At 34.9% G+C, this 17626-nt stretch overlaps 1 pseudogene; it reads right to left on the bottom strand.

The window, feature by feature from the left end:
* LOC116660605 overlaps positions 1-17357 on the bottom strand; it is a 41725-nt pseudogene extending 24368 nt beyond the window's left edge.
* Between the last annotated feature and the right edge of the window lie 269 nt (positions 17358-17626).

The raw sequence follows: 17626 nt of genomic DNA, 5'->3' as shown, positions 1-17626 counted from the left end.
CTGGGTGTATTCCACACTATCATCCTTCTTCCCACCCCTGCCAGAGACATAGGGTGTTTTCTCTCTTTTTTTAACTTAGTGACACCCTGGTGGGTTCACAGAGGAAAACACCGCAACAGTGTGGGGATCCTTCTAAGACTGTAGCCATCCATAGTTTCTTCCTTTCATTTTTATCCACAAAATTTGCCATTTAAGCATCCTGTCAATTTAGGGCTCCAGTGACTTCTGCCCTAGGGAAGCAGGTCTCCCTGTGATTCTCTGGATTCCTATGTCTTTTCAGATTTTGTGGTGGTGGTTCATTGTGTGAACTTGGTTCTCTGATATTTCCAAGGAAAGGTATTGGTTTTCAATTCATTTAGCTTTTTTCATCTTGGAAGTACAGGAGTGACAGTGTCCAAGTTTGCTGCGTTTCACAGCTGCAGCGAGTTGTCCTCAGTACGTTTGTGAGGATTAAATGTTCTCTGTTGGTTCTTATATCAAATTGAAGATGATCCTTCTTAAATTGCATTATTGATTGAAAAACAAATCCCTGGACTCAGAATCAGGACAGTTCGTTTTCCACATGAACTCCTTCAAATGTTGAAAGGCAGTATTTTCTCCCCAGTCCTTCCTGTTTTCCAGATCACAGTTACTGTTTCTGCCGTTGTCTGTGAAGCATGTTTCTGCTTGTCTTCCTTCTGTCCAGTAGTGTACCAGGCCAGGCTTGTGGCAGTCTGAGAGAGCGGATTGTTTAGTTTTTATGTTTTTTTGTGTGTGTGAGCTGGTTGTCAAAACAGCCATTATTAAAAATTAAATAATATGAATTTAAAGTCCAGTTAATTATGTTAAAATGAAAGCTAATAAATACTCAAAACTCATAATTTCTTAATTATTTTGTTGCATTCTAATGTTATGTATACTCTTGAGGTTATTTATGTCTTGTGAGTCTGCATGGTACAATACTATAAAATAATAATGCTAATGTGCCTTTTTTCCCTCGATGTTACACTCAGTAACATCAGCTAGTTATCTGGAAATCAACCACAATGTCCCTATATATACCCAGAGCTTAACAAGTACTACAAATCACACTTGATTTATTGTTTTGCTAACTATCTACACTTCAAATGTTTTGGAGAAAATGTTAAGAAGTTGTGCTTAATTAAGCTTACACTTGAAAATGTGTGTATCTGTAGCTGTTATATTGTAAACAGCATAAGCAATTAAGAAACTATTCTCCCAGTACTTGAAAGTTGTTCACATCATTAACAAATGAGATGCACTTGAACATCTGGGTTCACTTCTCATTTTCATGTTACTGCCTAACATAAAGGAGACTGTCACTGCTACCCTTGTTTGTCAGTTGCAACTCTTGCTCAGACTTGGACACAAGCGTTCAGGGAAAACCAGTGAATGTATTCTTCAGGAAAAAAAATGACTTATGAGTTTATTATGAAGCGCAGTAATACTTCATTAGCATTTGTAAATTTTATGGTACATTTTCTTTACATTAGTCGAACATATAGTAAAATCACGTGTAGACGTGTGTAGATGCTCACTCCTCATCAGAGGGCCAGTTGTTAACTATTTGTCTGCACCCTACTGATTCTATCCCTGTACTATATATGCACTTTATTTAATAGTGTCTTTATTCTTATAAGATCTGACAAGAATAGGTGAAGGGGATTAAGATGTAAATAAATTTTTAAATAAGTAAGTCATTGAGATGTAATGTACAGTGGAGGAAAAATGGTCAATAATATAATAATTTTGTATGGTGTATAACATATAAAAATATCAAATCCCTATGTTGTACATATGAAAATAATATATTATAAGTCCACTTAAGAACTAATGCTGTGGTTTGCAGTGGAACGCATCTCAGAAACATGCTGACTGATCAACTCTGTGTTCAATTCATTCTGTTGCCCGCCTCACTCACTTTTTTCTTGATCTCCTGAGATCCTCCAGTTTATGCTCCTTTTCTATGCTGAACAACTTCATCATCTTTGACGCTTTGTATCGGTCCACAAGCTCACCCTGGTTTACTTAGTTGTTCTTAAAACATCTATGAATGTATTTCCCAATCAAAAATAGTGCTCAACTTCATAGCAAGTTTAAAGCAAGTTTTTAAATTACTAGCATCTTCTTCTTAATTTTACAGTTAGAGTAGATTTATCACATTTATTTTGTATGCAGGTACTAAGAGAAAGGAAAAGGAACCAATCATTGTAGAGTGTGGAAGAAATTTTCACGTTATTGCTTTCCTTTCACCCAAGAATCCTGTAAAATATGTATTGTTAGCTTTATTGCAGTGGTGGAGAAAGTTGCACAGCCTGACAGGGGGCGGGCAAGGATTTGCACTTTATTCTGCTTTGTTCCAAAGCCTCTGCTCTTTTCACTGAAACACTGTATGTTTGCTGATTTGTATAGAATGGTGCACGAAAGTTTCATTGTGCAGAGTACAGATGGAGACAAAATTAATCACAACCATGGAAGCTTGCCCTTGCTTTTAAATGGCATTTTACCCTACGTATCTTTGGCCTCGTGGGTTTTCCTGCTTTTGCAAAATCACAGGTCACGTTATAAATGAGTAAGACTAATGGTTTAACAAACATAGTATTTGGCCTCCACATATTGAAAATATGGAGACTGAATTGGTGTCAGGAGCCTTCCCTCATCTAGGCATCCAGATGATTCTTTGAAATTCATAGGGAAGCAGAAGACATTCTTTGTCATCACAGTACAGTTCACATATATGCCGAGTAGACAAGGACACTGTCCAATGCATTTCATGAGTTGTTCTTTCAGGGAAGAAATCATTCAGGCTTTGTGCTAGCAACACTTACACCCTTTAGTCCTGTAAATGGCACATCACCAGGTTTTCACTTCCTCTGTAAAGTCGTTGTTTTATCTAGCACTGCTCTTCCCTGTTCTTTGCATTATTATTTGAATCCTACCGGTCATAAGTGACAACATTTTTGCCACCAACACTAATGATTAAGAACAGATGCTATATGCACTCATACCTGTCATTTGAAAACCTTTATACCATGTAATTTAGCAGTATATACCCTACTTTATTCCACTGAACTAATCAAAAAGTCTTTTGTGTCTTAATGAATACAGTTTTACTAGATTGACAAATGCTTACATACGTGCTGTGCTTCAGATACTATGGTAATTTGTTGCATTACAGGTATTTTTCCTACAATAACACCTGTGATTGGAAATGATTAATATTTCTCCTTTTGGAATTGTCTAAATGGACTACATTGGGAACAGATGAATAAAAATAATTAGAGCATTATGTGGCATTAGAGTAGCAGATAATTGTTTGGATGCTTACATCTTGGTTGGAGTATTAAATGCTGGAGGTACTGTGGGTCCTCTAAATATGAATAAAAGAGCTGACTTCAGCTAACAACTCACTTTTGAGCATGGCTCTTTGACAGTTTTTATTGGTAATTGAAAAAAATGGCAAAGCAATTTTATGGCTGTGCTTGGAGAAAAGAGCCCAGTCCATAACACAAAATCAGCCAGCAAAGCATTTTCACTATGATTGCTCCAAACCCCAAAGCAATAGGACAATGCATTTTTAAAAGTTTCCTTGTTATTTATTTATTTTTAAACTTCACTGGAAAACATCACAGCCCACAGAAAGCAAGATACAGGTAGCACATCCATAATCCATCATTTGAACAACGTAAAAAAAAAAGGACAATCAAGGCTACATGCCAGTACTTAATCTAAATCCTTTAAAAATACGTCCAACATCAGGTTTACCTATAATGGTGGGAAGGGGAAAGAAAGAGAGGAGAGAAAGAGAGAGACAGTGACAGAAAAAGACAGTCACAGAGAGAGAGACAGTGATGGGACGGGAAGATTGAACTGTCTTCTTGTCGTTGGTGTTGTTTCCCAAGCATTGTAGACATTGTATGATTATAGAGGTTATTGTGTTGGAAAAAAATAAAATGTTGGGGAATAAGAAGAAAAACATTGGAGAAAATACATACTTATCTTGTATGGAACTGACCATTCTGTTGTTTGCATTCATTTAAGATTTGGGATGTGCCTTGTGAACTTACCATTTTAGACTTGGAATAAATTTTGCCTTTCTCAGGACTTAACATAGTATTTTACAAAAATCTAAGTGCTCTAAAAATTTACTTAATCAATCCTTGTTTCAATATACATTCCCTGTCATATTTTAGAATATGATTAAAAAATATTTATTCAACTCCAAATTTATAGAGTGTTCATTAGTATCGATCATTGTTCTCCTCCAAGTACTTGCCACACTTCCTTTTCCCCTGATACTCTTTCCAGAAGTTCTGCTTCATGTCATGGATCCATACGGACTTGGCTCTTCTCTGAGTCTGGGCTCAAGTTTGTTGCAAATGTTCATAATCTGGGGCTCAGCCTGGGGTCAGGGGAGCGTCTCTGTGGAAAGCTTCATGGCAAAGACCAAGATATTAAGAGGCAAGTAGAAGCGCACAAGTGTTCTTAAAGGGTAGTATCTTAACTATCTCATTCTCACATAAGATACAGATGACCACTGGACACTTGAACAGCTTGTGCCAATGGACCAGCAGGCAGGAAGCATCATCTTGGGAGGGTTAACTGATGCTCTTCATTAATTAGAGTAGGGCTGCTGTTACACATTGGAGACAGAGAAGCATATGCTTGGTACCATTTTGGTTCATTTGAATGTTCTTGATACTCAGTTGTCCAATTTTGATGGTAAAAGACAAGTGCAATAATCTTGGCCTCAGAATGACCTAGTGAGAGATTCAGGGTCATACTGCCAGTTAAGCCACTGAAACAAGGAGAGATGTTTGTTAGGAATGTGGGGATTCTAGAATGGATAGTTGCGAATGGATACGAAGAGAAACTCGTATATGACGTTGTGAACAAGATGTAATATGCTGTTCAAATCTTTCTTGGGTTACTGAACTTGTGTTTTTAAGCATACGTTTCAATGGATTTCTTTCTGTGTATTTGTTTTTTCCCTTTGGAAGATTTTTTTTTGGGGGGGGAACAAGGTTTTATAAATCTACAAAGGATAAATTTATGGAGATGACTGCATAGAGTTTTATCCCTGAGACTATGTTAACGTTCTCTATAGAGGATACCACAACAAAGATACCACAGCATAACATCTGCAAGTGAGGCTACATCTTGGTTGTGTTTGTGCAGCTACATCCACTGTTACCTGTGTGGACATGTTGGTTTTGTGGTGAATTTATTAGTGATATTGTAGATATGAATTCAACCATTTGTTGGAATTATATATAATCAGAGAATTCAAACAGAAAAATACTATGAATATACTTAACATTTATTTAGTCTCATTATGGCTCGGGCCCTGTGTGAACTGTATTCTGTGTGTTATGTCATGTGCTAGCAAGTCTATATGTTGGGTACCATCCTGCCTTCCATAGGTCTTTAAGGTGGGACTGATTTCCATCATTCCTTCTAGGCATTGATATTGCTTTTTATTTATTATTTTAGCAGAATAGAGGGAATTTTAGAAAATATTATGATCTACAGGAAGTTTTAGATAAAGTTGCCAAAACTTTTAATTTTGTAACAATAAAATAAACCTTTGATTAGATGCCGTGGGTTTAGTTTATTTTTTATTTAATGCAAACAGATGTTATTTAATACTTTAAACAATATTATTTTAAATACTTCTGAATATAGTTATTTTATAGAGCTACAAATATAATAAAACCAATATGTCAGTTAATACACAGCGTGTCAAAGTTATTTGATGTTAATTTGCATAACATCATTTGCATTCTAAATAGCTTTTAATTTGTGATTGATATAGTTTTACTATTTATAGATCACATACTTCTTTCTCAGTAGGTTTTTGCAACTCCTATTGGCATTAAATATATAATTAGGAAGTAATAAGAGCCTTCAGAAAGTACATTATTGGTTACAAAATCACTATAATTCAGGCTCTGACTTTAATTCCTTGCAAAACTACTTACCTTGATGAGTTTTTCAAGGGCAGTCTTTGATAGAAAGATCCAAAGTTTAATTTATCCTCTTTAAAAATGATAAACTATCTTCCCTAAATCAGAGACCTACTTAGACTGCTAAGTAGCCACTTAAAACTCTATACAAGTTTTCTTATCAGCTAATCAGAAGCATGTGCCTCTAAACCTGTATTTGCTTGAGAAACATAGATTTTAAGCTCAAGCTATTCATCCTTCACTATTTGCTGCATATATAAAAACAGAGGAATTAAATGGAACATGGTTACTGATATATTGCACATTTATTTACTCTCCTATGTCCCAGGCACTGTGCCAAGAGTTTTCCATCTATTATGCCATTTACTAGAAAGCTATGACATGAGACCTTGTATCTTTGTTTTACAAATGAACATGTTGGGCAGTTAAGTAGAATCTCCATATTTCTAGACATAGGGAATCAGACACAAGGCTGTCTAATGCTAGAGTGAATGCTGAGGCAACGACAACAGTCAATTTCCCACCACAGCACAATTTTCCATCCGTAATACAACTTGAATGTTTGCCAGGTTTGTTTTTGCCAGTGGTCAAACCACTCTCAGTTCCACTCTGCTCTTTCCTTTTTAACATGGTTTGGCTGAACATTGCACCTAGTTTCCAGTGTTCGTTAGCCCTATGAATTGGTAATGACCAAATTTATGAGTCAAAAATATCATTGTTCGTGAAATCACATGTGGTTATGTCCTTGGAGGATTTTTGAGACAATAAAATATATCCTATACAGGAAAGTTTAAAAAAATACTGACTTTACTCACTTTGCTCAATTGGCCCGGTGAGCAAATACACTGACGAGTAATGGTATCACTGATCCTAACCTGAGGTCTGTTGCTAGGTTGATTAAAAATGAAAGCTGCATCCCAAATTTTCTCTTCAGTTTTCCCTTTTAACTTGTGGAAATGATTTCAATGTATAATTTTATTAATTCTCCCTTAATGTATCATCCAGAATTTTTCAGACATGATAAAGTAATAAATTTAACTCAGAAATTTTCAGGTAATTCACAAAAATTCATAAGCTATATAGAAATGATGAATTGTTGAGTTGTTTTTTTTTTTAAGCTGAGTTTATTACTTGTCTTTCAGGCTGAAACCAGTTGTATAAAGTGAATCAAAATGATTGAACTTTAGTCAATAACACTTCTGCCTTAATGCAGGGCAGTCTACAGTGATTGACATAATTCATGCAATGAGTGATAGAAATTGACTGAGGCTAACTATGGTGGAATTATCCTTTTGACATTCAAAAGTTGATCATTTTTAAAAGCCAAACAAATAGCTGTATCTCTTACTCTTTACTAACAATCTGTATTCTTCCCACTGCTATTCTAGAGTGTACATTTCTATGTACATATCTTAAAAATTCAGTACAGTCTTTCTTCTTATCAAGTGGTACAGAATTTAAAAGAAAATTAATAATCATATGACATGCACACAAATAAGCGCTTTTGGTATTTTATTTCTTCATGTCTTTTTTCACATAAATATTGCATTAAATGATTTAAAGATCAGTGTTCTTTAACAAATAATTGAAATTAAGGTAGAATACTAAAAAGATTGTCTGATACGACTACAATAATACTTGGAAATTTCTTGTCTGAGAGTCAAGACGTCAGCCCTGACATCTGAATCTGCCCTCACATTTCTTTGTTGTTGTTGATTTATTTATTATTTACAGTATACTTTGATGTCCTCTTACATATTCAGAGATTTTGAGGGGAAAACGAAGGGACAAGTAAGTTTTCCTGAAAGTTGGTAATTATACTTTCTTAAAGGCCAAGTGTGAGCAGTAGGGTAGAGGTCAGATTACAGGGAATGTATCTCAGGCAAGTGGGTGGAAGACTTACTCCTGTACCTTATCATGGGCAACAGGCAAATCGTGCACCAGGAAGTAAAATGCAGACGCGTATAACTGGGGATCCGCAAGACGCTCCTTTCCACAGCAACGAGGCCAACTCTTCCTATCCGCACCCCAAAACAGACAAGAACCAAAGATTCAATATTTTGAGTTCAGATTTTAGGATAATCAACTAGCTGCTATCAAACATATTATTGAATTTTTTATTGATTTATAGTTTATTTATGATAGTTCAGGTGCCCTATGCTGTGCACTTGAAACTAATATAATATTACTTTATTATTTATATTACCTTACTTTCAACATTCTGGATTCTAAATCTAACATTTCTTCTTCTACACTCAAGTTGGCAGACTTTTTCTCACAGGACTCAGTTAGTAAATATTTCCACCTTTGGGGCCCAGCAGCCTTTGTTGTAAACACTCAAGTTCATCATTTTAGCAGGAAAGTGGCCAGGCACAATACATAAACAAGTGGACGTGACAGTGTTCCAATAAAACTTGATTTAAAAAATTATGCCCACCAACTGTAGTTTGCTGGCCCCTGAGGTACATTGTGCCATGTCTCTAACAACATTATCAAATACTTAATGTCTCAAGTATCATGAGAGGAAATACTTCTTGACTGAAAAATTTGACCAACACTTAGAAGTTAAGGTCAACTGAGAACAACAAGAAAATGGATGTTAAACTGAATTTCAAGTGTAGCTGAAGGTGCCGTCCTGATTTTGATGTTGTGTTTGTTGTTGTTGCACAGCACAAAGTCTACCCTGCCATTTCAGAGGGGAGTGGTTTCATTCCCACAAAGTTTTATGAAGCCAGCTCAGTGTTCGCTGAGTTTATGAGATGTTGAGGATACTCCAAGGAAAGCCGCTGACACTGCAAGCTGTGGTATTTGCAGTGTGCTGACAGCATGATCCACTCATTTAGGGGCTGGGAAAGGCTGCCAGCTGTTCTCACCTCCTGTTAGAAGATGTGTGTTGACTTTACAAAGATAAAACCCAGTCGATACAGCAACTATAGATTGAGCTGCAGATTTCTTCTGACCTCAGCTTTGCTCCTCTAAATCTGTAATCTGCCTTCGACTTACTTTTCTTTCAGTCTGTTCTGTCTGCTCCCCCAGTACAATAAATCGGTGTCCTGATTCTGGTATTTGGTATTTGACTCAGATTCATTTGCTACAATTCAGACAACCTCTGACTTCATGTTTCTAATTGTTGACTACTAAGCCCAGAGTTCAATCTATAAAGTAATTTTCACATATCGGTTTTACATCTGTATTGACGTTTTGGTGATTATCAGATGGAATTTTTTCAGCACTATTCTTGGTAAACTGTAAGTTTCTTTACTAATTATTAAAATAAATATATTGTATCCATCCATGAATTACTTTTGGAAATATGAATTATCTGTGTACTACAATTTGGCAGTCTAAGGAAGGACTCAGTCACACTTAAAGTGAAATCTGTAAAGTATGACATGGAAAAGATATTTCATAATTATGCAGCATAGGTTCCTGAGAAGCCACTGCTTTGTAGCATTCAAAGATGTTTAGAAATTCATACTAGTTAAATCAGTTTAGTGGTTCCTTTGCATAGTACAGTAGAAAACTTTTAAATTTGTTTTTATGCTCCAGAATGTATCTTTCAGTGATTTTTTTGCTGTTAAATGATGTTTCTCCTAACTTTGAGACAGGAAGGGGGCAGGGCACGGCCATTCAAGGAATGCTACAGCAGTTAACATTAAAATGGTGGAAGATTCAACCCCCAGGAGGCCTTGAGGCTCGAGGTGGTGGGAGATTTGACTTCTAGCAGATCTTGAGCTTCATTCTATGCTCATTGTAATATATTAACAGGGTGAATAACACCCCCCCAGGTGCCATGACAGTCCCAAGGCTAGCTTAAAAGGGTCAAGGAGTGGGAAATGGCCAACTTCTTGGGAATCCCAGCCCCTTCCCCAGGCTAGTTAGACTGGTCCTTTCACTTTTTAGCATATGAAGCCACTAAGCCCATGAAAACTGGCAACTCTGTCTATGGAGCATGTACCTACTTTTACTCTGAGCACCCAACCCCCATACCTCGTGGCCTTTCTCTTGCCTTTTGATGTATCTCTCTAAATAAATCTACCTTTACTCAACTGTGGCTCGCTCTTGAATTCTTTCCTGTGCGAAACCAAGGACCCACACTTGGTGGGGCACATTGCAGGGGCTCAAGTGAAGCCTGGGATAAAGCTCTTCTCACACCTGACATCTGTTTTTCCTGCATTAGCTTGGCTATCACTTGCTAATTCTAGGCTTGATGAAAGTGGATCTATTCAGAAACTATACCATATAGTAAAAAATGACCCTTTTGCATGTTGACAAGATCTTACGAAGTTTCTTCTAATTTCAATGCACAACAAAGCATTCATTTGTATATGTGTATAATTCAAAAGTGTATCATATTTTTATATAAAGAAACTGCATTTACATATTTTATATATTATAAAACTTCAGCTACTATGTGATTTAAATACTTACTATAATAACTCTGGTTAAAATTTTAGAAATTGAGAATTCAGCCAGCTAAACAGCATAATAAATTTGTCTCATGTGGAAATCAATTCTTAAATTAAAAATTTTAACAATTTCCCTGGCAACAGTAGCTGGTGCCAGCAGATGCATTTAGCCACCAACTACTAGATGAAAATGTGCATTTTCCATTACATTCTTCATTCAGGCACATATGGTTTATTTTAAAAAATAGGGCCATATATGCTCAGTGCCCTTGACTTGGTATGATAGCTGTGTCTTAAATAGGGATAGAAAATGACATCATTTTCCATATATTTTTCTATGTATCTTTAAGAAATGCTTTAAAGTTAGGTTGCTTTGGGGTGTTCTTTTAAAAAAGCAAGACAAAAAAATGTTTTATTATATATATATATATAATTTTATTTTGCAAATGCTCTACCTGCCCTCTTTGAAACAGGGTGTGATATTCTTAAGCCTATCTGATCAATACTTTGATAGAAAAATAAACCTTTGCTTTGAAGAATTAATGGAATCTCTGAGCCCATTTTAGAATCCAACATGAAACTTAATGTAAGGGTTGAAATTTAAGACCAGGCCTCTCATTTTCTTTTCAGAGTATTGGATTAGTTTCAATACATCTTTCCTCTTCTGGTCTACAGATTTATTTAATTTTCATTTTTTTACAGATTTTTTAATCCTAAATATTCAGTTTAGTTTAATAATTATACATTATTCTAGGTAGTATGTATGTTTAGACTGCTTCTTACATCTAGCTCATATTTTCTTGTTTCAAAACTAAGTAGTTTTTCTCCTAGATTTTGTGTAATGCCTTGCTTTAAAACCCCTAGTTTTCAAATTTTCAGTTTTTCTGTTTTATTTTTAAGCCAACTTCATTTCAGATTATTCCTCTTTATCTGAAATTAAAATTTGAACTGTTTTTGAAGACATGTTCTTGGTGACTTGAAGAAATAGCTTAAATTTCTCCTTTATTGCTCAGAAAACAAAGTAACTTAGAGGTTTGCTCCATAAATTACAAAATACACTGTCACTGCTTAGAACACCGGTGGATCCATGGGCCATCAAATTATCTTTATATGTACATTCCTTTTCCCACAGTTTGTCAGCAGTCTTAAGTGAGTAGGCCTTGGAACCCAGGTCAGAGTTCACAATAACTTGCATGTGTGTGAGGTAAAAAGTAAATGTACACATGCGCTAGTAGCATAAGTAGGCATTATGAACAATAGGTATGGGCCAATAGCATGAGTAAGCATTATGAGCAATACTCATGCACGGGCATGATGAAAACGACAAGTGCGTACACCTGGGGGCTCGCCACCCGCTTGTACTGCAATAGAGTGCTGTTTTGCTCTATAGTTGGCTCCTCGCGCCTTCTTCCAGTTGGGCAACTCACCTCCTCGGATCCCTCTCCAGCCTCCCGCGGCTGACCCAGTTATATTTGAAGAAGTTAGTTATGGTTTCTTTCTGTGTAAATACTACCAATTATGTGGACTGATTGCACCATATCAATAATCCTGGCTAAATCAGATTACAGTTTGTCTCAGTTTTTAAATCCAGTCATTTTAAGATTTTGTTTCACAGTTTTTAAAAAAACGGAATCCATTTGGGAATCCTTCAAATATATATTGAATTTAAAAATGAAAGTAATGGACTTTTAAAAGGGATTTCACAAAGTTTATGCAAATCACATACACAAATCACATTACACAGAGACACATTTCAAAACTGCAATTTTCTTTTTTAATTTTTTATTGAAGTGTAGTTGATTTACAATGTTAGTTTCAGGTGTACAGCAAAGTGATTCAGTTTTATATTTATATATATAAATAATACATATTTATTTTCTTTTCAAATTCTTTTCCATTATATGCTATTACTAGAAATTGAATATAGTTTCCTGTGTTATACAGTAGGTCCTTGTTTATCTATTTTATATATAGAAGTGTGTGTCTGTTAATCCCCAACCCCTAATTTGTCCTTCCCTGCCCCTTCCCCTTTGGTAACCATAGTTTGTTTTCTATGTCCATGAGTCTGTTTTTGGTTTGTAAATAGAATTTGTATCATTTTTTTGGATTCTGTATATAAGTGATATAAACTACAAAACCTAACTTTGGTTATGCCTTTGAGAAGAGCATGATTTAATTTTTTTTTTAAAAATAAAACAACGATATATTTTAAAATGTTTTATTAACTATCACACCACATATATTTTTCATATGTGAAATATATTTTCCTATAAAACATGTATGATTATAATTCCTGTAATGAACAGTCAGTTCCATGTCCAGAACTTGTACAGTCAAAACCTGATTCCTGGTAACAGAGATAAAACATAAGATATCAATTCTTAAAATATGTTACACTAGTATTTTCCATATATTGAAATTTTACATTTTAACTGCAGACTACTCTGAACAGCTCTGGCTATGGTTGAAGTATCTTTGCAACTTACTGAACATATGACTTCAGATGTACATACATCATCCTTATGGTTACAGTATTTATCTGAAAAAATTATATGTCTGCAACCAGATATGGAAATCATAAATAGTAAGGCCCAAATACTATAATAGTCTATAATTTTACAAAATATGCCAGTAATATTTCTCCAGAAGTTCGGATGCATACTTCAAATTTGACTCATTAAACAATAGGGATTTTATATCATGAGATTTAATTTAAATCAACAAACACAAAAACAAAAACTTTTTAAAAAAACACAGTAAGCGTATATATTTTTTAAAAAGATTTTTTCTGAGAAAAAAATGTTGCTGGATTCTTTTATGTATTTGTTACTGTATGGTAATCAATGTATTATCAGCATTTTTTGTATAATGCATATTCCTAATTGAAAATGTAAGGAATTAACTGAAACTCAGAACTTTATTTTTAAACTTTCTTTAACTTTGAAGCATATTACCATTATTCCAATGAGGATAGATTCATATTAACATTCTAGCCCATTTTAGTCCTTGTAATGAGCCTAAAATAGCTGCCAGCTTGCAGTGCTGGAATTAATGATAATTAAATGTAACACAAAATGTATTTCCATATTTTGTATTGCTCAAATGATTTCATCTCAGATGTAGTATGATTCTTTTTAGAGATGACTACTTCTATTTAATCTCTTTTTCAATTTTAATTTGAATTTCATATTGTTCCTGACTGTTTAATGAATATTTTGGGAGATGGCCATAGTGTTGTTAATTATACTGGAGACTGAGTATAATTAATTCTTTTGGACCCAAAGTCAGCTAGTTAATCGATTTCTGATGAAACTGGAGATTAAACACAGATAGTTCACCTCTTCCTTCATTCATTTTAATTCTTCTCTCTTTCAATTCAATCAGATTACTTTGGGAAGTCATTGCTGGCAAATCAATTTGTGGAGCTGTTTTGGATATTTTCCAGATATTAATAGATGGGTGATCTTTTCCGTCAAGGTAGCTTAATGTTGATTTCAAAAAAATTAAAGATTTTTAGTTTCAGTTATTGAGAAGCAGAAGACACCATTATTATTTATAATTCATATTTAAGTAATGTATAATTGTCTATTAACAATAGTCTCATGTAGTCACAAATACAAAAAGTCATTGGCATTGCATTTCTAATAATCCTAAAACAGTAGAGGCAAAGGTTTACAGTATCCCCAAATACAATTTCTACTGTATAGTACTTCCAATAATTGAGTTAGTAATTCATAAAGACAAACCTAATTTCTTAAACAATTCAGTGCTCTTAGTATTGTTTGAAAAACACTGAAGCATAGATGGCAGTTTATCATTTTCAGTGCTGTGTATAATGGCATACTATACAATGATACCATAAATGCCTTTAAAATTGAAAAAAAGAAAATTAGATATAGTAAACTGACACCATTCCTTTTAGGGAATAAAACTTTAAGGATCTTTTTCTCACTTTTCATATTACTAGAAGTAATTTTTAAATGTGTTTTGGGAAGCATCTTGTAACATCTTAACAGTGCTGACAAGTCCTGTGTTTCATAAATTATTATTTTATACCAAATTGTCAGTTTTTGTAAGCTTGTTTCAGTAGAAGTTAAAATTTTGCTAACATATTTTCCACACTTTGGAAGATGGATTCTTCTAGCTACTTCTGTTAGCTTTGCAATTTGGAAATTCTGCCACAGAATTCTGGGAACACCCCAATAGTCTTATAATCCAACACTGATGGTACAGATACAATCTTTTGTAATCTGGCCACTGAACGCGCAACTGTGCTACCAGACTCTACTGAGGAAGATAACTTTTGGCAAGATGAGATGCAGTTATGTATTAAGAGTCTTTTTCACCACATATAAATAAGCCATTGGGCAGTAATTCTCATGAGGGGAATGTAGTCTGAACTTGTGCAGCTGCTCGTGAATGAGTAAGCCGCTCAATACTCAGCACATGATACCAGGCAAGGAAGTCATTTCATTTTCGTAAGAAAGTGAACTGTACATTAGATATCAAAGAATTTAAAGAGGAGTCAAAAAATGTGATGCAAATTTCATTATTTAAGTATATATTTAAGAAACAAGCAACATTAGACTCATTACACTGAAGAAGTTTTAAATGGTATTTGAATTGCGTAAGCATAACATTTTAATATGCAAATCTTACCTCTATAATTTTGAACTAAAATATAGCATGCTTTCTTATGTGTATATTATAATATGATTAAAATAGTTGTAATTATATTACCACTTATGTTTTTTCAGGTAATTATATTTTGACTTTCTGAGATAGTTTATATTAACGTATCAATTCATTTTATGTGTCCTAGAAGCATTCAAAAACTTCCAAATAACACACCATTTTACTCATTCAAACTCATCAATGCGCAGTACTGGTTTTGCTTGGGATCATATAAGTAACATTTCTCAGACACGTTCCAAATCCATAATTTTTTGGCTAAAATAGTCGGAGGAAGACAGGAAAGCCTTTCTAGTATTTCTAAAAGCAGAAACAGAAAGGTTAGCCAGGAAAAACCAGATGAATAATTGAAACATGAGTTTGAACAGATTTGATAAATATAATAGCCAAAGTGAAAACAAACTGTTGAATAAGGCTGCAAGCCAGTTCATTTAAGGGTATTTATGGTCCATGAAAATTTGTAAAATATAAGGTGACTGACTGACGTCATTAAGAGCTTCACTATTCCTTGATTTTGAAGGGTCAGTTTTCCCCTCAGGTTATCTGTCAGTTGTGGAATTGCAGTGACTCTGTCTTTGAACTAGAAGTCTTTTTTCCAGATTTTAGAGGAAAGAAGATCTACTATGCTCAGGGTGGCAGAAAATAGGGGAGCTGGAAATAAGCAATAGCTCCTAAAGCTTCTGCTTGGATACGATAAAAGTGACTTTGTTTCACATCCCACTGACCCTGAAGTCCCTGACAGTGGGTGAGAATCTATTACCTTCTAATGCAGAAAAGGGAGTGAATCATAGGGAACAATAACACAGTCTCCCGCAGTGCTGTAGCTCAGCTTGCTAGATGCAGAGGGAGAAGCACTGCATGCCCAGCAGGCACACATCATTCCGGACTCATTTAAGCAACCCTACACTTCTGCAAAACGGTAGAGTCCGGGTTTGAACCCAGGAAGTTTGGCCTAATTTTAGCCATTAGGACATGCTTCTTTTAATGCTAGAGTTTCTGGTCTGTCTGACTTCAACATCCATACTCTTTAGAATCTGTAGATAGTTTCTGACTGTTATAAGATACTACCTGGCAGACCAATATCAAAACCAGTCAGTCTATTCAGCCTAATATTCTGCCAGTTACCACACCTTCTCTACCACCTATGGCTTCCAAGGAACATATCCTATGCTGATATGAGTATCTTCTCCACACTCCTTGTTTATCCTCACATACTCCCTCCACCCTTGAGCTTCTTGAAATATTATTTGTTTTTAAATGTCTTCTCTGAGTCAATTTCTCTATGAAACCTTGTACCACTATGTATTTTTAAAAAATCCTTCTTCCTATGTGATCCCACAGTAACTTAAAACCTCCCTCTGTACAACGCCTAACATACTGTGTCATAATAATTTACAAAATAGTTTAGGATCCATGAATTTCTCAATTAAAGTAGTGAGACAGGTTTATTCATCTTTATCCTCACAGACTCAATACATTACTGGTCAAATAGCTGGAATTAATTATATATTTGTTGCATAAATGAATTCACCTTAGAGGTATGTGAAACAAAAAGTTTGAGTTTATGATTTCATAAATACATGTATTATTAGTCTGACTGCATATTTATTTATTATCAACTCTGAAAAACCAAGTGAAATTTCACTGTATAGCTTGGCAAAGGCACACTCTGGAATCCCATCAAGTTTGCATTTTGTATAGGACATTTGTTTCCTAACTTGATTTGAGTGATTAACTTTACTTTTAACCATTTCTGGCACAGATAATCAAATTATGCATAAAGTGAAATGCTTCCATTCACTCAGACCGCTCTTACAGCAAACTGTTTGTGGTAGTTCTGTCGTTAGTATGCTAAGGACACAGTGATTTTAATTGAGGACATCACTAAGATTTATTGATCCACATTGCTAATATTGGAATTTAAAGGTCAAGAAGCTACAACACTGACACACACACAAAATGTCAGTTTATGGATTTGCTGCCAGACATTGGGTCATTCTTAAAAGACAGCCTAGATTCCCCCAAATTTTCGTGTACATTTGCTGTGAATGTCTTCCTCTTACCGTTATAAAGATATCAATGTCTCACTTCATCTTGATGTTTTATGAGATTGGGAAACACAACAGGATATTGCTGTGAGTGGAAACAGCCTTCTTTTAGACACAATAAGAAATAACATTATCAAGTGTACGGTTGATGTTTCACAAAACCCTCCCACCAATCGATTGCAGTCGATGTCCAACACTGGCACCCTATTCAAGCGGACAGCTGCTTGCATATCCCGAGGCATGTTGATCATTGGCCATGGCTGGTTCAGTGTTGCTGGATGGCTAAACTGACTTCAGTCCTACTGTGTTTTCAAAACAAATAGGTTTGAGATTTTTATTTTGTGAAAAATACTAAGGAAAATAAATGAGTTTAAGGATATTAAATATATTCTCTTTTTATGAGTAAAAGACTAAATAACCTATATAAATCATGTGTGCATTATATGTAATGCTATTAAGAAGAAATCAGAGGTACTCAGGACACAACATTTTCATTTTTTGTTTACTCGTT

Source organism: Camelus ferus, chromosome 30, assembly GCF_009834535.1.
Source record: "Camelus ferus isolate YT-003-E chromosome 30, BCGSAC_Cfer_1.0, whole genome shotgun sequence".
NCBI lineage: Eukaryota > Metazoa > Chordata > Mammalia > Artiodactyla > Camelidae > Camelus > Camelus ferus.
Note: the sequence above shows the minus strand (reverse complement) of the source record. Positions and strands in the feature narration are given on the sequence as shown.